Source organism: Photinus pyralis, unplaced genomic scaffold (genome assembly GCF_008802855.1).
Source record: "Photinus pyralis isolate 1611_PpyrPB1 unplaced genomic scaffold, Ppyr1.3 Ppyr1.4_LG4, whole genome shotgun sequence".
Taxonomy (NCBI): Eukaryota; Metazoa; Arthropoda; class Insecta; order Coleoptera; family Lampyridae; genus Photinus; species Photinus pyralis.
In genome coordinates, this window is record NW_022170511.1 from 22,149,813 (window position 1) to 22,171,415 (window position 21,603).

The following is a 21,603-nucleotide window of genomic DNA, read 5'->3' on the forward strand; positions in this document are numbered from 1 at the left end:
GCGATAAGGGGTCGAGGAGGAGGATTATTAATTAAATTATGTGTTATAAAATTCAGTAGAAAAGCTCCAAAAGAAGTCGCGCGGGGAAGTTATAGTTTCTCCAAACCAATTCATTTCGTTGAGATCTGTCATTAGAATATTATGATGGGTAGAACGTGTGGTGGCCCCCGACCCCATCTTCATAAGCCCTTGGCACCACTAAGGGCATGTATGCAAAATCTCAGACCAATTGGTTGTCGCATGTAAAAATTATGACGGTTTAAAAAAAAAATTATCACCCCCCCCCCCCCCCCCCCATGACGGGTAAAGAAGATAAATGAAATTTGAGAGATCGCGCGTGTAACCAGTACAGACTTTCATTTAAAGAAGAATTTTTCGGTTTGCAAAAGGATATTTTCATTGGGAGTAATAATAAACGCGTAAGGTGGTAAATATGAACTTCAATGGCCATCAAATGAAGGTTGCGAGTTAAACAAGTATAAATTGTGCACAGATCTTGTGCAGATAAAGGGCATTTTTTTAACCGAAATAGCTTTTGTTGTTTGTTTGTTTTGACATCACCAATGGATATATTTCTTGCAGACGTTGCAATCGCCCTTTGTGAGTACCTTCTTCCGACAATCCGCTCTTGAGGTATAAGGGAATATACTCGATCACGATAAGAGGCCGAGGAGGAGGGCTATGGTTGGTAGAAATTAATTCCTTTTGTTGAGACCTTTCATTAGAGTACCATACCAAGGATAAAACTAGTTCCACTTCCCCCCTCCCCCTCCACCCCGCACTTTGATAAGAGGACAGAAAGAAGGGCAGTAGTTGGTAGAAAACGGTTCCTTTCGTTGAGACCTTTAATTAGAATACAATGAGAGATAACATTAATTTTTAACCCCCCCCCCCCCTCTCAGGCCCCGTCGCTCACTGATCTCGAAAAAGAGCACGGGAACGTTATAGTTTGTACAAACCAATTTATTTCGATGATGCCTTTCATTACAATACCATGAAGGGTAGAACATGTGTTTACCCCCCTCCCCCCATTTTCTAAAGTTTAACTTGGCACCATTAAAGGCGTTTTACTTTCATAAACAGCATCTCAGGAAATAATTCGGGGGGGGGGCCCCCCTTTTAGACAGCGAAATTTAATGGCCGTCTGGCACACATTCAAGGTATAGGATACCTACTGCAAAAAATTCCAGGACTCTAGGACCATTCCCCTGGAAGTAGTTCAAAACGGTGGAAGTGAGTCCGGACGGACGGACGGATGGACAAAACGCAAACAATAGCACATTTTTTTTAATTCTTAAAAAATGCGCTAAAAATATTGCGTAATACGAACAATAGCGGAAGTCAGACGCGAGAATTTAATACTGACACAGCTTACAACGGTAATGTCGACCTGTTCAGTTAAGTGACGTCAGTGTTACTCATCTGCTGTAAACAACTTCGTACACAGATAATACGTATTCAGAAAATTAAATCTGACATTTGGATTACGTAACATCGATCATTATAAGCCAGAATTCAGCATTAACCATATTCGGTACCATTCCATGAGACCTAATCGAAAGTGGCAGTGTATTCCAAGGTTGGACGACTCAAAGGGTAGTTGTAGTCGGTGTTTAACTAATGTAAAGTGTGATTTCCTTTAAGTATTTCGACGGGTCGGAATTTTGACGTTTAAACAGTAAATAACCACTTTCTGTGAAAGAAAAGTGAAGTCCATTTTCCTTGAAGTTAATTTCACTACTTCTTACCAGCCACGTTCAGACAATTGCAACCCTGAGCTTGTAACTACCCATTTACAACACGCAGAAGAAATAGAGAAGTTATGTGCCATTTCCAATGATATGGCATATTATAATGTTTTAATATTTTTGTAGATAACTGTGTGATGTAAAAGTTGTAGAAATTTTCTTTGCAGCGTTACCCAGAACTCCACGACTTTGTTGTAGTTTAAGCATAATATATAATATAATATAAGGGGTGAATGTATGTCATACTACTATTGGTATGTACAATAATATAATTATACACATTGTTATGTAAACTACGTCATACGGACGTTTTTATCGGCATCAGCACCTATAGAAAGGATGGGTCACCCTGTATAAATTTTAATTTTTTTCAAGGTTAAATGTGGTCGCTAATTTAGATTGAACATAATTTCGATTATATCATTTGAATTTGAACTCAATGTTGATTTGTATTAGAATTTTAGACGTTTAATTTGGTTTAAATATTCGCCTTGAATTTGTTTGTTTTGATTTATGCTAATGTGAGACTACATTTAAGAAAAGGGACTGAAAATAAATGCGTTAAGTGTTTATCTAATCTAAATCCCGTCTTGCGTTCGGCTCTCAAAAGTCTTCCCGCACTCACATGTAACACCCATGTAGCAGTGATAGCAAGTACGTGACAGGACCAGCGGTTTCCTACTGGCTGTTGTATTTTGTGTCACCACAGGGTGGCAGCTGCTCTAAACTATAAACTCGTGCTAACCTTATCGTGTGCACCACTACGATAGGACCTTCACGTAAACTCTCTGGTTCAATCGCCTCACGTTACTGTTCAAATATACAAAGAGGGTCATAGTTACTCTCGCTTGGTAAAAACTAATTAATTCGAATATAAGCAGGTGTTCGCTGAAGTAACCGCAGGTGTTACTTTGCCGAAGGCACATTTTATTTTCCGTGCGTCGGAGGCCTTTCTTTCGAAATTTTCCTGTTGGCAAAAAGCGAACGTTGAAAAAAACGATATAGACGTAGGTTCAAATATGAAGATTTTTTTAATAGGTGAAGCAGACGTTAAACAGGGCGTTTTTTTGGTGGGCAGACAGTCAGTCTGTGCGTTTGTAAAGTTCTTGCAAAAGAAAGTCTATATTGTGTTCTAATGGATTTTTAATTCGTCATTATAAAAGTGAATTTTCTAGTTCAAGTTCAAGCGTTTTCTCAGGAATACAGAGTAGTCTGAGTGTGTGTCTATCGTGCAGTAATCACATCAGTGCAACCTTTCTATAAGAATAAGTACCAATTAAAGTGAAATTATCCACCACCAAAAAGCCACTTTTACATTTGAAATTATATCAATACCAGTTTCGTTTAAATCAAGAACCAAGCGAAAGTAAGGGAGTGAAGTTTCCGAAGTAGCATCGGTTGGCGTTTGTGTTTTGTGCGCCAATTAAAGAAAATCGCGGTTATGTCCGGATTACTAACGTCTTTAAGGTAATTAAAATTTTTCTTTAAATTTAATTTATTTAAATCGATCGCATGTGCGCGGTGGTTTGTCCTCAGGCTCTGAGTGCCTTTCTTTCTTAAAGCGTTAATGATTGATTTTTGTCGAATAAAACGTGTCGCATGTGCATGATCAGCTGTGTGTTTAATCGAGGCCAAATTACGATCCACGTATAAGAGTACGCAAGTTTTCACTGAAAACATTGTACTTTACCTTTACAAATATACCAAAAACATTTATTGGAATGTTTGCTTAGGTAGGTAGGTACAGACAGCAAGAAAGAAAGAGAGAGAGAGAGATGGCAAAGAAATTGATCTTTGTTCCAAGCTAAGATAACTGTCCTATTTTGTAAATTTGTACTCTTTGAGCGTCAATATCCTGTAGGTACGTCCCTATATACTGATGGTTATTACAGAATTGCTCTGCAAGCGAATTATTTCCGCTGGGTGTTGCTCTGGTAATAAAAATGAACGTGCATTTGTAGACTTTTAGACATAATTGTTAAGAATGGTCGTATGGGTACAGTATTGCGAACAATATTGCACGTAACCCCTCGAGACGTTCCTTGAGAACGAAGCGAGAATGAACGGTCAGTGATGGATTGGGCGGCTATTGGCCACTGTAAAATGTATTAAAATGCAATTACCGAAAAAAACCAATTCCAAATTTGTCGATGTAATTGTTGTAATTGCAATTTCCTTACTACACTGCTACCGCGTCGTGGTATTATTATTTCAGCATGCTTCCGCTTCCTTTCACACTTGCATTGCGCAGCGATGCCAATATCCCATTTATTAAGCAATCTGCGATAGTAGGACAAGTTTTCCCAAGACAAACAAAAAGCAATTTTAAATATGAGCGTAGTATCGCGAGTTGGAAATTTGAAAATAATTGCATCGTTGAATGAAAATACAAATTCATAAGAAGCCATCAGAAAGTAAAATTATGACTGAAACCGCGCGGGAATAGGACATAAATTCTAAAATAATTCCCCATTTTTCTCAATCACATAATTTTTAATGGTTTTGCATACATTTACAGTTTATACACTGGGTGATCATGATCTGATCATATAATCGATGACAGGTTGAATTTCCTGCGAAATAAAACGTTTGTAAGGTTGATAACAAATCAGGACAATTAATTTTTCAAAGTGTTTATACACTCTGCTTAAAATGTCCACTATCCATAATATTATATTATATTATATTATATTATATTATATTAGGAAAATTTGGTATATTTCAAAAACTAATGAAGATATCAGAAAACTTTTCAGACAAATTTTGTAGGTAAATGCGTGGGCTATAATTTTTGATTTTAACATTTTTCTGTATTTTCATTATTTAAACAATTAGAGTGAAAAAACAAATAATAAAATTTTCGACCAGTTCTTCTGGAAAATTGCTTACCTAAATTGGTAAAGAGCTCTTACGAGTATTTACTTTAAATTTTGCAAGTATATAAGCATATGCTTCCTATTATTCATATGGGCCATTGTGCAACGTTTGTTTTTAAATTTTTATGTTCCATTTAGTGCCCGTCCGCCATGTTGTGGCAAAATCATACATAGAAATCTTGATTATAGGTACTGTATACCGCGTGCATAACTAATGATATTGATAGAAGCTATAATATCTTATTACTCATGCAAGATAGAAAAAAAGGTAAAAACGCTTTATTTTGCTAAATTTTACGTAGAATCCAGTGGCGTAGTTAAAAAAATATTTTGGACTACCAGATCTAAGATTTGGCCCAATGTTGGTATTTTTTAAATGAAACACCCTATATATCTAACAGTGAATTTTTTGCATTCGTTTTTCTGGTTACATTGATGTATCAATATGTACCTATATTTTGTTATTTATGTAGATAATTATATATTATATCATATTTTTCAAAATTTTGAAGTGGCATGTTTCTACCGTCGTCCGTCAACCATTTTTATTGATTGGTATCGGTTACCGTGGATACAATAAATAAAACAAAATCTCCATAAATCCATAGCCTACTATTTAAAAACCATAGAAAATAAGGTTTTTATTTTTGGTTCATGGCTAAAATTTCGAAAAATATAGGTTGATACATCAATGTAATAAAAAAAATTTACGTTATGATATACAAGGTGTTGCATTTAAAAAATACAAGCTTTGGGTCAAATCTCAGAAACGGTAGACAACAATTTTTTTACTACTCCAATGGATTCTACGTAAATATATCTAAAACAAATCGGGTTTATCCTTTTTTCTATCTTACATGGGTAATAAGATAAGATAACGTCCAGAAAAGTCAAACTTTTTGTTTTCCCCCTGTATCTCCGAAACAAACGTAATTCTGTTTGCGGTATTAAAAGTTTCACAAAAAAGTAGCACAGTGTCGCGAAAACTGCAAATCTCTATCATTAAAAACAACTGAGATACACTGCAGTCTCAACCAAAATAGGACACCCGCTACATGACATGGCATAACATGACATGACATAAGTAAATAATTTGAAAGTTTGCCACAAATGGATGCCGCGTACCACGTGATTCATCAACCAATAAAAAATGAGACAAAAAATGAGACAAAAAATGGCGCCACTGTCTTGTATTGTCACTGTACCTCTCTGTACAGTGAGTCAAGTTAGAAAAGTGGCGGCAACCGGGTATCTCCTTCTTTGGTCGTTGGTTCCGGTCGCCATATTGGAGCTAAATTGCTATACTTTGGTATAGGAGTTTACACTTTTTTTGTGTGTTCCTTCGAAATTCTGTGAATAAAAACGGTGCAATGTGGATATTCGGTTCTAAATAGGCTTGGTTTGGTGTGTTTAAAGTGAATAGAAATTAATTACGAAATGAGTATAGGACTATAGGTAATTATGTATCAAGTTTTATAAACCTCCATTTAAAACATCTATAACGTAGAGCATCATTCTTAGTTCACCCCATTAGAGTATTATCTGTGACTGCACTACATTAATTACGTAGACAATATTGTTTAGAAGATTCTATCATTTTGTTATATTCACTTTTTGCACACATTGTCTTTTGATCTTTTGGTCAAGTTCACAAAAAGTAAATGGTATTTTTCATCCCTTCTTCTTGGTTTTTCTATTGATATCTAGTGATAGCTAAAATATACGTTTTCATGTTAGTAGTTCAGAATGAAGGAGTTCTTGTCCTTGGCGACAACAGGAATCGATTCGGGATCATCTGATACAGGTACTCAACGTAGGTGAGTACCTATATTGGTTTTCAAAAGAGGTTAGAACATTATTTATACTTAATGTGTTCATTTCTAGTACAATATACAGGGTGTTTCTAAATATGATGTAAATACGGAAGGTGCTAATTCTTTGGCTTACTTTATGACTAAAAGTTCATATAAATATGGGTACACTACACAAACACTTCGTTACTGATCTACAGATTGTTAAAACTTCACTGTGCACTTTACAATATTTAAATCTTTAATCTATAATCATATGCAAACACCAGATACAATATCAAATGCGAACTATCAAAACTAATAAAAACAAGAGATTTATTTATTGTCACTCTCTTGTTATATGGGCCCTCAACAGGCTTTCGCCCAATTAAGATTACCCAAGTCAAGCCAGGACGATTTATAAAAAATTAAAAATTCTTGAAATTTTAGCACCCTGTAGATCACTAATGAACTGTTTGCGGACCTATGTTTGTATGAACTTTTAGTCATAAAATAGCCCAAGAATTAGCCCCTTCCGTATTGACATCATATTTAAGAACACCCTGTATACTGAAAACGGTATCTACGAGGATTGTGTACAAAATAAGGTTCCCACATTTTTTCGGATATAAATTATTTTTTATTTGAACTGAAAGTTATACCATTGGAAAGTTTCATCTTTTACCCATTTTTATACAAACTTTATTAAGTACTTTATAAACAACATCTATTGTGTTAGCTTGAACAAAATAATACTAAAACTAATAGGGGTTACATTGGATTTAAAAAATAAAGTACAAATATTTTTCTCAGTATTACCTTACATACAATTCACAACATTAAGCTTTCTAAGGCGGTTGTAAAACTTATATAATACGTTGTAACTAACACACTTACAAGCGAGTATAGTTTTTTTGTCCCATTTATTGTTTCATAAGTTTTGCTTTTTGTTGACACAATTATTGAAAAAAAGTACCTACCACTACTTTGGGAGGAAATTTTATTAGAGCCAAAAAGTTTTCGTTATAAATGCTATAATTTAATTTTCACTTCGCAAAAGGATTTGGCTTCGTTTTTCATTATCACCACGCGAGAAATAACAACGAAATTGCTTCAATGTCTCGTTTTTCAAGTAGAAATTTCCAGTGTTCGGACTTTTAACCTTAAGAAGATCCCTTACAAAATATAGTTCGCGACACTAATGCAGTTCGCGACAAATTGAAAACATTTCCCCGAGTAAAGCGTTTCGCAGGATGGAAGCCATTAACAGTATTATGAAAGTAGCATTTTCGTGGAATAATAAAGGATATTTGTGTATGAATTATTAGTGTTGGAGAAGACCTCAGTAATGGCCGTGGATAACCCACCTCCAAGAATTATAAATATTAGATTATCCTATAACTATCTATATGATTACTTAATCTATATCTATCTGATAATAGTAATTTTCTTTTCCCTTTGATGCATATCAAATTCGAGTTTCAAACAATGTGCGTCCTTAGAGAGTTCGCCGGACTTCCTATGTTTTTAATAATAGAAAGTCGTGAACTAGAAATGTAACTATACTGGAGTCATGCGTCCAACCAAACAACATACACATGACACAAAAAGGAGCATGTCGTCTGTCGTTTTTTTTTTACTAAGTTGGTCGGTTAATGAAATCTTCCGTGATTTTGAATAATTCACAACGGAAGTTTGGTACGATTTGATCCCAGTTTTTATCGAAACATTTGACCGGCTTCCGTTATTTTATTGAAGCGCAACAAATGGCTGTTACTCCGCAACGAAATCCCTTGTGTATATAAATCTGAGTGCCATAAAGAACGTGGATTATCTTTTTATATGAAAACGGGTAAACATAAACAGCTTGGAGCTTACGTTTAGTTTCAGCTCCACGCGACTTCTAGATAATACACATTTTATTAAAAAAAACTGAATCAAAATGATCAAACTGCTGTCTATTGCAAACGAACAAATCGGGCCCATTCTCTTTTCAGTAATACAGCATACAAAAAAGACACACGAAAGCGAAGTTAACAAAGGTTTCAGTATGTGTTTCTTTATGTAATAAAGTGCCATTACAAATTGACGTATTCACGTATACTTTTCATGTTGCCATCATTGCGTTGATACCATTACTTTTGCCACCATGTTCTTTTAGTATCTAAGTGGACTTTCCACATAACAACAGTTCAGAGTGTCTTTGATACAATATCTTAGACAGACGATATCACCGAATACTGCTAAAGTAATCAGGGAGGTAATTTTATAGCTTCTCTCATTGTAATAAATTGTAGTTAGTAGATGTAGTTAAAGATGGCAACAGTTGTAGTTCGTCGGCCCACCTACGTGAATTTCAAACGTCTTTAATTTGTATGCTCTAACCTAACGGGTCTTCGATTTTTAATTTATATATTATTATTCATATTATTCTGGTTATTGTTTCTTGTTAGAACTCGGCTCTAGGTTAACTATTGACAAGGATTAAAATCAGGCAACTATTAATGTCTGTCTGTCTGTCTTTCGCATTGGAAAGTGCATCTGTCTTAATTTATATCTGTTATGTCTATATATGTTACGGTGAAATCAGGGTGTTTTATTTGTGAAAAAGAACATTGGCGTTGACCGCAAGCGAAGTAAGTCAACCACCTGTATATTACCGTGGAGTGTGTTTAAGTCTGAATTAAAGTTTTGGCGACATCAATTTCAAGGGGTTAGAAACTATTACGTTGAATGGGAACAATAGTGGAAATTTTAAACGCCAAAACTTAAAATTGTGCGACCTTAAATAAAGTTGATTTGCGAAATAGAGAATATTGTTGCGACTACGGACGACAGCGTAAAATTAGAAGCGCAAAGTTCCATTCCGTCATGCCAGTGGCAATAACACTTTCCCTGTTTTATTTTCCTACCTCCTCACCTGTCACATTGGTAATGTTTAATGAATCCTGTCGCCATTAACACATCGATATTAAGCAAAAAGTTCTATATGAAACATGCATATGTACTACATAAAACTCGTCAGTTTTAGGTTTTAAGTTTAGGAATATTTTAAAATACGTTTCAGAACTTGTAAAATGTTATAGCTTGATAAAAAAGATTAATTAGAATCGAAGCTGCAGTACAAAACAAGGTCACTCATTTAAGTTATAACTTTGTATTTTCGAAAGCGCCTGGAGAAATTTACACGGTAATAATTAGGTAGGTAAACTCGCAAACGAAGCTAGGACAAGAACCCATTTTACTTTATTCGGACAAGAACCACTCAATTGCAATGTGCTGTATGCTGAAAAAATCCCGTTTCTAATGACGGTCCTTTCTATCTCTATCTCTCTATCTCTGATCTCTATCTCTGGTCTCTATCTCTGATCTCTATCTCTGATCTCTATCTCTGATGTCTATCTCTGATCTCTATCCCTGATCTCTATCCCTGATCTCTATCTCTATCTCCGATCTCTATCTTCGATCTCTATCTCCGATCTCTATCTCCGATCTCTATCTCCGATCTCTATCTCCGATCTCTATCCCCGATCTCTATCTTCGATCTCTATCTCTATCTAATTAAATTTCGTTTTTTTAAATCCCGTATTCATTTTTAACGCATTTTCCAACCCAACTCATGTTGGAAGGTGCTATTATGTCCGCTTTCTCCGTCCGTCTGTCCGAGGCATAACTACTACAGTTTTCAAGATATAGTAGCAATATCAACTTTCTTATTTATGGAGATATTTCTTTGAAATTTTATCCGCAGATGGTTCTAGTAAAGTCAAGCATATCGCATATTGTAAAAATCAGATGTGCGCATCGCACGTGCAGACTGCACAATGTCAACTTTCTTAGTTATCTAAATAATTTTCGACATTTTAACCACAGATGCTGCTAGTAAAGACAAACACATTGCATATTGTAAAAAATCAGATGTGCGCATGCGCATACTACACAATGTCAACTTGCTTATTTATGGAGATGTCTTTGAAATTTTAACAACAGATGCTTGTAGTAAAGACAAGCATATCGCATGCGAACGTGCGCAACTGCGCAACGACAACTCACTTATGTATAGAGATATTTTTTAAATTTTTACCACAGATTCTTCTCGTAAAGGCAAACATATCGCATATTTTAAGTATCAGGTGTGTGCATGCTCAGACTTTATTTATAAAAATATTTATGCCTTACAGCGAAAACGTTTTTTTAATTTTTTTAAAATTACTTTAAAGCAACCGTTGAATTTTCCGACAAAGTTCGTCGCAAAATTTCAAGTGAAAACTGAGCCGCAAGTTCGACAATATTTATTGCTGGGAGCATTTTAAATAAGTTACGAGTCTCCATTACGAGTTAACCAATATAAAGTGGCTTCGTCGTAGTAGCCGGGAATATTGTGAAGCGTTACCGTATTAATACGTAAGCGAACATTTGTGTTTAATTAAATTGTTGCCATGAAAGCGTTGGGGTTCCAAAGTGCAAATCATTTCGTTGCGCTATATTTTGGGTGGCAAGTTACATTAAAAAATCAGTTTATTAATGAAAGTTTTGCACCTAATTTGTTTATACGAGTGCTAATAGTATTATAAATAAAAATGGCAACCGGTAAAAAGTTAAAGTCAATTAATTCGTGCTTTTGTTGGCTAAGTTATAAGGGTAATTTTGGACATTTCCATACTGGGGAACTTTTCACTAAATAAACTAAATTCGAACTAATAAATAAGTTATTTTTCCAACTTGCTGCTACCTTTCCAAAGGTCGATTTACGGGAATTTATCCCGTGAACCAATTTGTGTATTTTTTATGAAGATAAGTGAACCCAAACCAAAGATATTCTCATTAATTGTGAAATTGAATTTTAAGTTCAGTAATGTGGGTTAAATTTTATTTAGCATCCAGAGGCGTGTAAATCTATTTTGAGTGTAATTTTGTACCAGGTATTTAATTAGTCACGACTATCAAAAATCTAGGTAACTAAGTAATTAGATTCGGACGTGATCACGAGATCTTTAAACTGAAGAGTTATCGATAATATAGTTATTGGTGAGCTAGCCGTGGTAATATTTTTTTCATTACAAAAAAATTAATTGTTAGAGTAAAATTGTTACCAGTGCCGTAGAGAATAAAATTCATTTTCTACAAGAGGGGTTACTAATTAATCCCTGTAAATGTAAATTTCCATTTTCCAGTGCATAATTGCCACACAAATCAGAACAATATTTTGACGATCGGGCCATGATGTAAAAACGGATGCAATTTACTATGGAACAAGGAATCCCGAATGTTCAGATTCATACAAAGCTCATGTAAAACAATTCTCAGCTTGTGAGAACGTTTTCAACTATTCCTGTATTAAACTTTAGAATGTCTCCGTTTTGTCAATGGCGACAATGTCCTGTGACATTTAACAAAATAGTGAAGACATGTGACATTTGACTAAGTTAATGCAAACATTTTCATTGTGTACTCGTCGACGTATTAGACAAGAACATATTTACTAACATAGCAAAACATTCGCGTAAATGCCGCTCTCTATTTTATTGTGTTTTGGTGTAAATCGCACAGTAACGTGCCATTAATTAAAACGAGACAGCCCTACAATGGCCTAATCTTGTAGATGCGATTTCGCGGTAATTCGATATACAGGCGTTAAAATAATCGTACTAAAACTTGGAAAATTCAGCATGAGAATCTTCCACTAAAAGCTTTCTGGTATAATCTACGATTTCCATGAATAGTTCGAGAATTTGAAATTTTTCTGTTTGTTCTCATGCTTCCCAAATTTACTTATGCAGATGGAAAAACTTAGTTGAGTGCGCGTTTATACTGTTTGTCTAAAAGTTTCGTGGGGAGCTATCGTACTAATTGTTGTCATTATGTACCTACTGTGATTATTATCCCGTGTTATATCGCATCATTAACCTTAGATAATGATCCATACCTATATCTTGATTTCACCCGGCCATTTACAATTATTCGAAACCCGGTTGTGAGCAGAGGATACTGATTTTTTATGCGTTATCAAATGAATAATAAAATTTCTCATTTGTATGTAAATTAAATATCTTAAGTAAACGCCGTGAAATGGCAGTGTTTATTGAATTTTTAATGTTAGATAAAAATGTTCAGCTTTGGTGGTTGAAAAATTCGTTTAATTAAAATTTTATAGGTAATTAAAATTGTTCTTTATGATTTCGAGCGCTTCGTTTCAAAAATCTTGCCACAATTTCCTTTTGAGCTAAACGCTAAATACCGAACCGTTTAGGGTATCTTTGGGGAAGGCCTGTGTGCAGTTTATTGCTAAGTTTGCATTTCGTGGGCCTCTCCGGTATTTATTGAATACCGATTATTTGTACCTGGATAGCTTTCAAAATACCGTTTGTTTGGAAGCGATATTGATTCAAGTTTACAAATTTCCCATCTTATGTATCTAACTATCTTAAGGTATCGCACCGAAACCTTTCTCGTTAAACTTACAAGTAAAAGATAGATGTGTATCTGCCTATTTCCTAGAACTAATTAAAAGTTTAATTGAATTTAACAGTGTCCCGTAAATCAGATCAGTCGTCTATTATTTTCTTTCTATTAAACTAATCTGACACACTACTTGGTGAAAAACGCAATTTCCGCGTCTCGCGTTACGTGAGAAGTGAAACAAATTTCCGATCTTGCAAATTACACAAAATCACAGCAGGTGATAGTTTTGCTTACATTATTCAGATAAATATACGCAAATAATAACCTTTCCCCGAAATCGTCGTGAAACCGTCACTTTCATGCTTACTTTTTGTCAGGAAATTTAAATTTTCATGACAGTGTAGTCACTGAAACATTGATATTAGTCAAATAGTCCAGGGAATAGAGGGTTTTAGCATGCAAAATGAGAAGTAGTTCCAATTTCTTTTGCATGTCGTAGACAGTCATCTGGTGGTTAAGAATCTAAGTTTTCGACCTCCCACCCCTTGTGCTTCCCCCGTACCACCCCCAAAACCCCTGAAATTTGGTTGGTTTCTTAGTTTTTCAATCGTATCTTTTTAATAGTTCACTTTAGAAAAAAATATTGTTATCAGAAATTGTAGACCATAAAATTCTACACAACTTTGATGTACACTACTTTTTTGTGAAATGTTTATTAAAAAAGATATAGAGCTTGAGAGTTGGTTATATTTTTAAGAATTCTGAAATTTCTATGTAGGTGTTTTAATCAAATTTCATACTTTTACACTATAATTAAGAGTTTTATGAGAAAAAACTTGAATTTATCGTGGTATAAATCCCTCTACCCTGCACCCTTACCAAAGGGGATGCATAATAATGAAACTTGCAACCCTTGCTAGTGAGGATATTTGAATTACTGTGAGATTATAGCCCTTTCTAATATACTTTTGAAATGAAAAAATTGTCTCACTTCAGTTCAGTTTCACCCCCTCCCCCTCTCCCCCCCGCGCGCGGAAGGTATAGATATTTAAACGCTCTTGTGGCGATTGTGAAGTTAGTCAGAGAATACAACGCTTATTACATAATATTTTCTATTCCTCTTAAATATCTATTCCTACCGCGGTTGGGGGGAGGGGGGGGGGATGAAGGATGAAGCTGAACTGAAGTGAGATAATTTTTTGTTTCAAACGTATATTAGAAAGCCCTAAAATCTCACAGTGATTCAAATATCCCCACTAGCAAGGGTTGAAAGTTGAATTATTATGCATCCCCTTTGGTAAGGGTGCAGCGTAAGGGTATTTATGCCACGATAAGTTGAAGATATTTTCTCATAAAACTCTTAATTATAGAGATAAAGTATAAAATTTGGTTTAAACATCTACATACAAATTTTAGAGTTCTTAAAAATATAAGCAACTCTGAAGCTCTATATCGCTGTTAATAAACATTTCACAAAAAAGTAGTGTACATCAAAGTTGTGTAGAATTTTATGGTCTACAATTTCTGATAACAATATTTTTTTGTAAAATGAACTTATAAAAAGATATGATTGAAAAACTAAAAAACCAACCAAATTTCTTTGGTTTTACGGGTGGTACGGGGGAAGCACAAGGGGTGGGGAGTCGAAAACTTGGATTCTTAATCACCAGATAGTCTTTCATGACATGCAAAAAAAATTGGAACTACTTCTCGTTTTGCAGGAAATGGTCCATTTTCAGTCTCTATTTCCTGGACTAAAAAGCTCTATACGCAAATTAAAATTTTATATTAAAAAGGACGATTTCGGGAAAAATGTAATACAACCCTCGTCAGTAAAATGACACTACTTGACTCGGATATTAAAGTACTAGTCGAGGTACTAGTGCAATTTTCCTGGCTTTTACGTGCATTAACTATTATAACTTTTGGAAACATTTGTAATGAATGAAGTAAAACAATTTTCACAAAAAATTAAAAGCGTATGTTATTTGCTAGTGATGACGACAGCGGTTTTCTTTTATTAAATTTTATGATTTGATGCAGTTTGCTGTACAGTCTACTACCAAAAACCTTTTTAATTAAGTAATTCTTTTATATTACAAATGTGTATATGCGGATCGTCAATATTGGCGTGTTTGTATTGAATTTGGACCGGGGTAGAAACTAAGTGGCTAAAATATAACAGATTCACTAATGTATCTGCTAACAAACAATGAGCAACGTGTGCTATACAGGCTGTTTCACGCAAACAGTTAGCTAAAAGACGCGTATTCAGGCAGGAACAAAATTGCCAAACATTGTCGCTTTTACGATCGCATCTTATACATTTGGCCACGGAGATTTCAAAAATAACTGTATCGGCACGGTTTTGACTCTTGTAACAGGTGGTCGCTTTAGGCAAAGCCGTCGCGTGGTTGGGGCGGGTCATTATACGTTCAATTTTAGTAGACAAAATTACTCAGTACCAACTAGTGGCTAATATTTTCTTTACTCAAATAAATAACTATAACTCCATTGAAACCTGGCCCTGAACGCCTTCGATTTGTTTTATGTAAGTATTGCATTTATAATAACACAATATTATCAGTCTCCACTCATTTTGGAAAACATATTAGGTTTCTTGCTCATTGAGAAGTTTTGGATACAAATTTTTTTATCCTATACAAGGAGAAAGAAACTTACATTTTCTCGCCTGTATGAAGACTCGAAAGTAGACAATTGCAGGAATGGAACGAGAAAATTTCATTTTGCAGGCTAGACTAGAAAATAAATATGCCTTATGTAAGCTAGATGGCGTGGTTGTAATAATATTTGAAGGAAGCTAATATTTCTTTTAATTAAATAAGAAACATAAAATTGATTAACACTGATTTAATAATTAAATTTACCCTATATTCACTTCATTTTACTGAATTCAAGAATTTATTTAATTACTGTAACTACCTATTCACGTTCTGTGAATTTGAATACTTTCACAATATCACGTGACTAATTCAAACTTTCAAACTTAAATCATATACAGTGATATTCATGTAGAAGTAGACATAGGGATTTCCTACAGGAATTTCCTATGTATGCAACCAAAGTAATTACCTACAACAAATGAGGATCTGCCTGTCATATTAATTAATTTGAATATTATCGCTTTGACTTCCCTATTCTAATTTCGGTTCGTGTGCGATGTATTCAACTAAAGAAAAAGTTGATATTTCCAATTGGTATAGTGCCGATAACAGTTAAAGGAGCTTAAGGGACTTATTTTCTGTGAAGCTAAAGCAACAATATTCAAATTAATAATTAATATGACAGCCAGATCTAATAATAATAATAATAATAGGTAATTGACTTTATTCCCATACATCATGTTATACAGATTTTATTATCTTTATTTGTTTCAAGAAGTTATTTTGGTTGCATAAAATAAGGCGTTTTTCAGGAGACTTTTTATCATGTAAAAGTAGACATAGGAAATTCCTATAGGAAATCCATATGTCTACTTCTACATGAATATCACTGTATAGGTATAATCTCCCATTTACTTTCAATATGTAGCATCTGTGCCAATACATTTAACACCGAGATGTACTTTGCACTGTAAGTAGAACATCACTTATCCGCACTAGCATTTTAACATACGAGACTACCACGAATTTAAAATGTATCCAGTCTCCAGTGTGACTATCCAATGAATGATAAATCTATCTATAGAATTTATTAACATACAAAATCACCAAAGATTTAAAGTGTGTCCATTGCACTTTCGTCACCAAGCATAAGTCCAGTCTTAAAAGCATCTAACATTTCACAAGACCCAGCAAGGATTTAAAATGTAACCGGTGTGTAACCATTCGTTATATTGAAAAGAGTGAGATGAAAGTTGTTGGATATTATATTATGCATGTTTTGACGTACACGGATATTTTTTTCGAATGACGTCATTTCAGGTTATGTCATGTTGAGTATATTTTTTAAATTGAACACCCTGTATTTTTTATGACCCTCTAGACGAGTTGCTTTAAAATGGTATAGGGTTTTAACAATATGATGTTCTCAGATTTCAAGATATTTGAGGTTTTATATCAATAATTGGCTCATCAAAAATTACTCAATAACGTGAAGATACGCATCTATCAATGTTTTGCTTTAATTACATTAAAACTAAAATATCTTGAAATCTGAAAAGTTCAGAGTGTTAAATGCCTATACCATTTTGAAGCACCTCGTCTAGAGGATAAAAAAATACAGGGCGTTCAATTTAAAATATGCTCAACATGAAATGACGTCATTCGAAAAAATATCCGTGTACGCCAAAACATGCATAATATAATATCTAAAAACTTTCATCTCACACTTTTTTCAATATAATGAATGGTTAAGGCTGTAACTCGCCGATTCCATACTTTTCAGCCACTCTGTATATTAATACGCCACACGCCAGTGAAATGCCGGGAATGTCAACTCAGTTCGCAATTCGCATAATGATCGGTATTTTACTGTTCGCTATCTCTCTCTAATCTTTAATCTTTAAATGTTCTAGCTATCATAGTATATAAACTATATCAGTGTCGTCAACTTACACACGTTGGGTCACATTTATAGTGGATGTAGGCTATATATTTATATTAAAAAGTCTTAAAATGTGATCAGTGGTATTACACAACGAATCGCATGGTTAATTTAAGCCCGTAGCCAGAATTAAGTAGCAGGGGTGGCCGGTATTTTTCTAGAAATTTTTGTTAAAGGCTTCCCCTGTAATTTATGTAAAGGAACCGTCAACCGTAATTTCCAGTGGGGGCAAGACCACATTCTGACCACCCCCTAGCGATGGGCTTGATTGTATATGTATACAATGGTTTTAGAAAGCACTTGCTAACACACAATGTGACGAGTGTATTTAATTTACGCAACTAAAGATAAATCAAATTTGAGAACACAATTGTTCACACACGCCTTTTGGGGACATTAAATACGCTCAATACAATTACGCGACCAATAAAAGCACTCTTTTTAAAGCACATTTGTTAACATCCAAGATTTCCAAGGATATTCAGTGCGAACGATGCAATTACGTGACCAGTAGTAGCAAAAGCAAAATATGCATTAACAAAAGATGTAAATGTTTAAATTTGCGTGAAAATGTAGTCGATTCAATATTCGAAAAGGCAGAAAATAGGAAAAGAAATTTGATTCGGCTCGAAAAAGAACCAATATCTTGATAACCGCTGTGTTATAGTTAGTTTCATTGTATAGGTTGGTAAAAATTGTTCACAGATTCAAGGGATTACAATGTTTACGTTTGTTAAGGGTTATTAACACGTACTACAACATCTGTGCGCAGAAAGCTTTTTAACTTCGGTTTTCATGAATTTTAACAATTTAGATTTTTGATAAGATGTATTGTAGGTATTGATCTTTACTTTAACAAGACATCGCTCCATTTTGATATGCTTCCTACCCCTCTTAGCCGGGGCGGTATCATCGTAGTTCTCACAGCTTTCGATAATCTTTTACATCGAAACATGCGAAAAAAAGAAAGCGTTCGACCGATTTTCTTCCGTCGCTTCGGAAGCGGGTTCTACCATACACAAAAAACAGAAATGATATCCCTTCGCCCCCCCCCCCCTCTTCCTTCTCAAGTGACGACTTCTGATGTTCATTTCTAAGTGCCGATGACAGACTAAGAGGTGGAGGGGAAGCTCTCACTACACGGTGCGTTTAAAATGGCAAGACGTCCCGCGTAACGTTTAGTACCTCTGCCGTTTCGAAACGGATTATCCTATTTTTCCCCGGTAAAAATACCGATAGGCTTGTTCACTTCCAAAAATCGCATTTTTGTTTGAAAATGTAACATGTGCTTTGCTAAGCGGGGCGCGGCGTCGATACCCTACGATCAGGCGCCCCTTTAGTGGTGCCAAGTTGAACTTTATAAAATGAGAGGGGGTAAACAAATGTTCTACCCTTCATGATATTCTAATGAAAGGTCTCATCGAAATCAAATTGGTTTGTACAAACTATAACTTTCCCGTGCGACCCTTTTTCAAGATCAGTGAGTGAGTAACTACTGCCCTTCTTTCTATCTTCTTATCAAAGTACGGGGTGGAGGGGGAGGGGAAGGGGTTGTGGAACTAATTTTATCCTTCATGGTACTCTAATGAAAGGTCTCAACGAAAGGATATAATTTCTACCAACCATAGCCCTCCACCTCGACCTCTTATCGTGGATCGGGTATATTCCCTTATATCTCAAGAACGGAGTGTCGGAAGAGGGTGCTCACAAAGGGCAATTGAGACGTCTGAAAGAAATATAACCATTGGTGATGTCCAAACAAAAGCTATTTCGGTTAAAAAATGCGTTTTATCTGCACAAGAGTGCACAACTTATACTTGTTTGTGAGGGTTGTGAACTAATGATATTGACTGTATAAACCCACCATAATATTTAAAGTGTGAATATTTTCGGGACCCCCGTATCGAACGCAAGGATTCATAAACGGAAAAATAAATGTATTGGCAAGATTTATCTGTTGGTGGTGTATAAACTTCAAAATGGAAATATTTTGAGAACAGCGTGGTAGAAGGTAGAAATGGATATTCACCAACAAAAAAGTAAACCTGGGAGCCAAATTCGGTATCTGTTGATGGTGTACAAACTTCAAGTCCGAATGTCTCAATGAAATGGAGTGTCGGAAAATGGAAAATAAACGTCGAGGGTAAGATGTATTTGTTGGCGGTACCCAAACTTCAACTCTGAATACATCGAGAACGGAGCATAGGGGAGGATACTCGCAAAGGGAAAATGTAAGTAGTGCGAGTGCCAAATTCTCGAGAAGGAATTGCCGAAAAAGGGCACTTGCAAAAGGCAAATGTAACGTGTAGATAAGAAAAATCTGTTGATGTGGTCATAAAAATTAAACCTGTAGGCAATATATCTATTATTGCTGGCATACAAACTTCAAGTATAAATACATCGAGGACGGAGTATAAGAGAGATGCTGACAAAGGGAAAAATTAAATATGTGGACTACGTCTTTCTGATAGAGGGGTCCAAACCTCAAGGGAAAATATGTTGTGTACACTACATGGAGGTGTCTCTAAGTTGAAAGAATGCCAAATATGAGAGCGAAGCACTCTGCAGTGAATAAAATACGTGATGTTAACGTAATTTCGGTTGAAGTATTTGAAGTAGCAGTCGGGACATACTGTATGTAAAATCATTCACATTATTTCATAGGATCTGCAGAATTTTATTTCAAATAGACATAGATTTACAACAATTTGTTGAATTGTCATTTTGATGTTAGTTATTCATTGTAAATTCAATCAGTAATTGTTTAATTAATTTAATTCTTTTTCTTGTATTTAGTTTGTATGACAAGATTAAAACGCATAAATAAGGAATCAGGTAATCGAAATTAAATCGTAATGTTTAAAGTTTAATCTGGTCAGGTGTTTAGTAAAAAGGTCTTATCGGACAACAATTAATTGATTCTGTGATACACAACGCCACGTGCAAGGTTAGCATTGCAGGTGTTGGATAATGGGGGCGGAACGTATGTGATTGTTGCGTTAACTTTTACGGGTAGTTTCGCCGAATAAATAATAAGTATAAGGTCTTGTGCCTGAAGTTGTTACGCATGCGGTTCCGAAGTTTTTGTCAAGTTTATTAAGTGTTGTGTAATAAAATGCAAACGGAGTGTGTGTTTTCAAAAAGGCACTGTTCGCGTTAAATTGATAAAAAAATGTATAGAATGAAAATTTGGAAAGTGAAGTATTAAATCGAGTAGGTACTTAAGCAGATTTATTTAAAATTGTGAAAGGTAGGGAAGCTGTCAAACTATTAGAAGTCAACAGTATTTATTAACTTTGTACCTAAACCAAAAGTTTTAGACACTGGCTTCGGTACCTACTCGTGCTTCAAAACGGAAACAATACTTTAGTAATTGTTCCTCGGCTAAAAATATTTCAACCTTGCCATATTACGGCTTGATTTAATAGGAAGAGTATTTTTTTCTGTTTGTATTTTTAATACTTTGTTTCGAAAGAATACGCTACCGTTTGTTACGCCTCCGTGAACGAGTTTGATTAAATAAACACCCCCACCCCTTAATTGATCGCGCTTTTAATGGGGTAACAGAATTCGACGTTATGGTTAACAACACATGGACATTCGTTTAAAAGCACATTTTGCAGATATGCAAATTTTCGTTACGCGAAAACTGCGCTTATCAAAGCATAAAGCACAAAGTTTCATCGCGCGGTTCTCAAACCCTTTGTTGGCGTCCTAACATTTTGTAAATTATACATCGAGCAACATCCTGCATATTTACAGTTTGTGGGTGAAATAGGAAACGTCGTCAAAGATAAAATTCTTCTTCAAATGAAAATGTAGATTTCGAGTGCGAAATCTCGAATCTCTTGCATTTATTCACGATGCGGTGCCCCTTAGGAGTCATACCAAACTAGACTAACTAAAAATTTATGGAGCAAAATCTAGAGCTTATGCGAATGGTTGTGACATTTTAGGTAATCGAGTAATTTAGCTAAATTAAGTGGTAACTTTGTGCGTTTCAAGTGTGGTGTTTAATAGTTAAAGTCTTGTATACGCGTTTGTTTTCCCGACTTCTGGCAAGTATAATAACATAAATTGTATCTGGCGTACATAGAAGAGCTTTGTAACAATTAAATGGTATCAGGAGGAAAAGTGAGAGGCGATTGTTTCGTTTTAGAAATCTGAGTATAGCCATTACGGTGACAAGTTCGTGGAGTGAATATAAACCTAAACAAAACA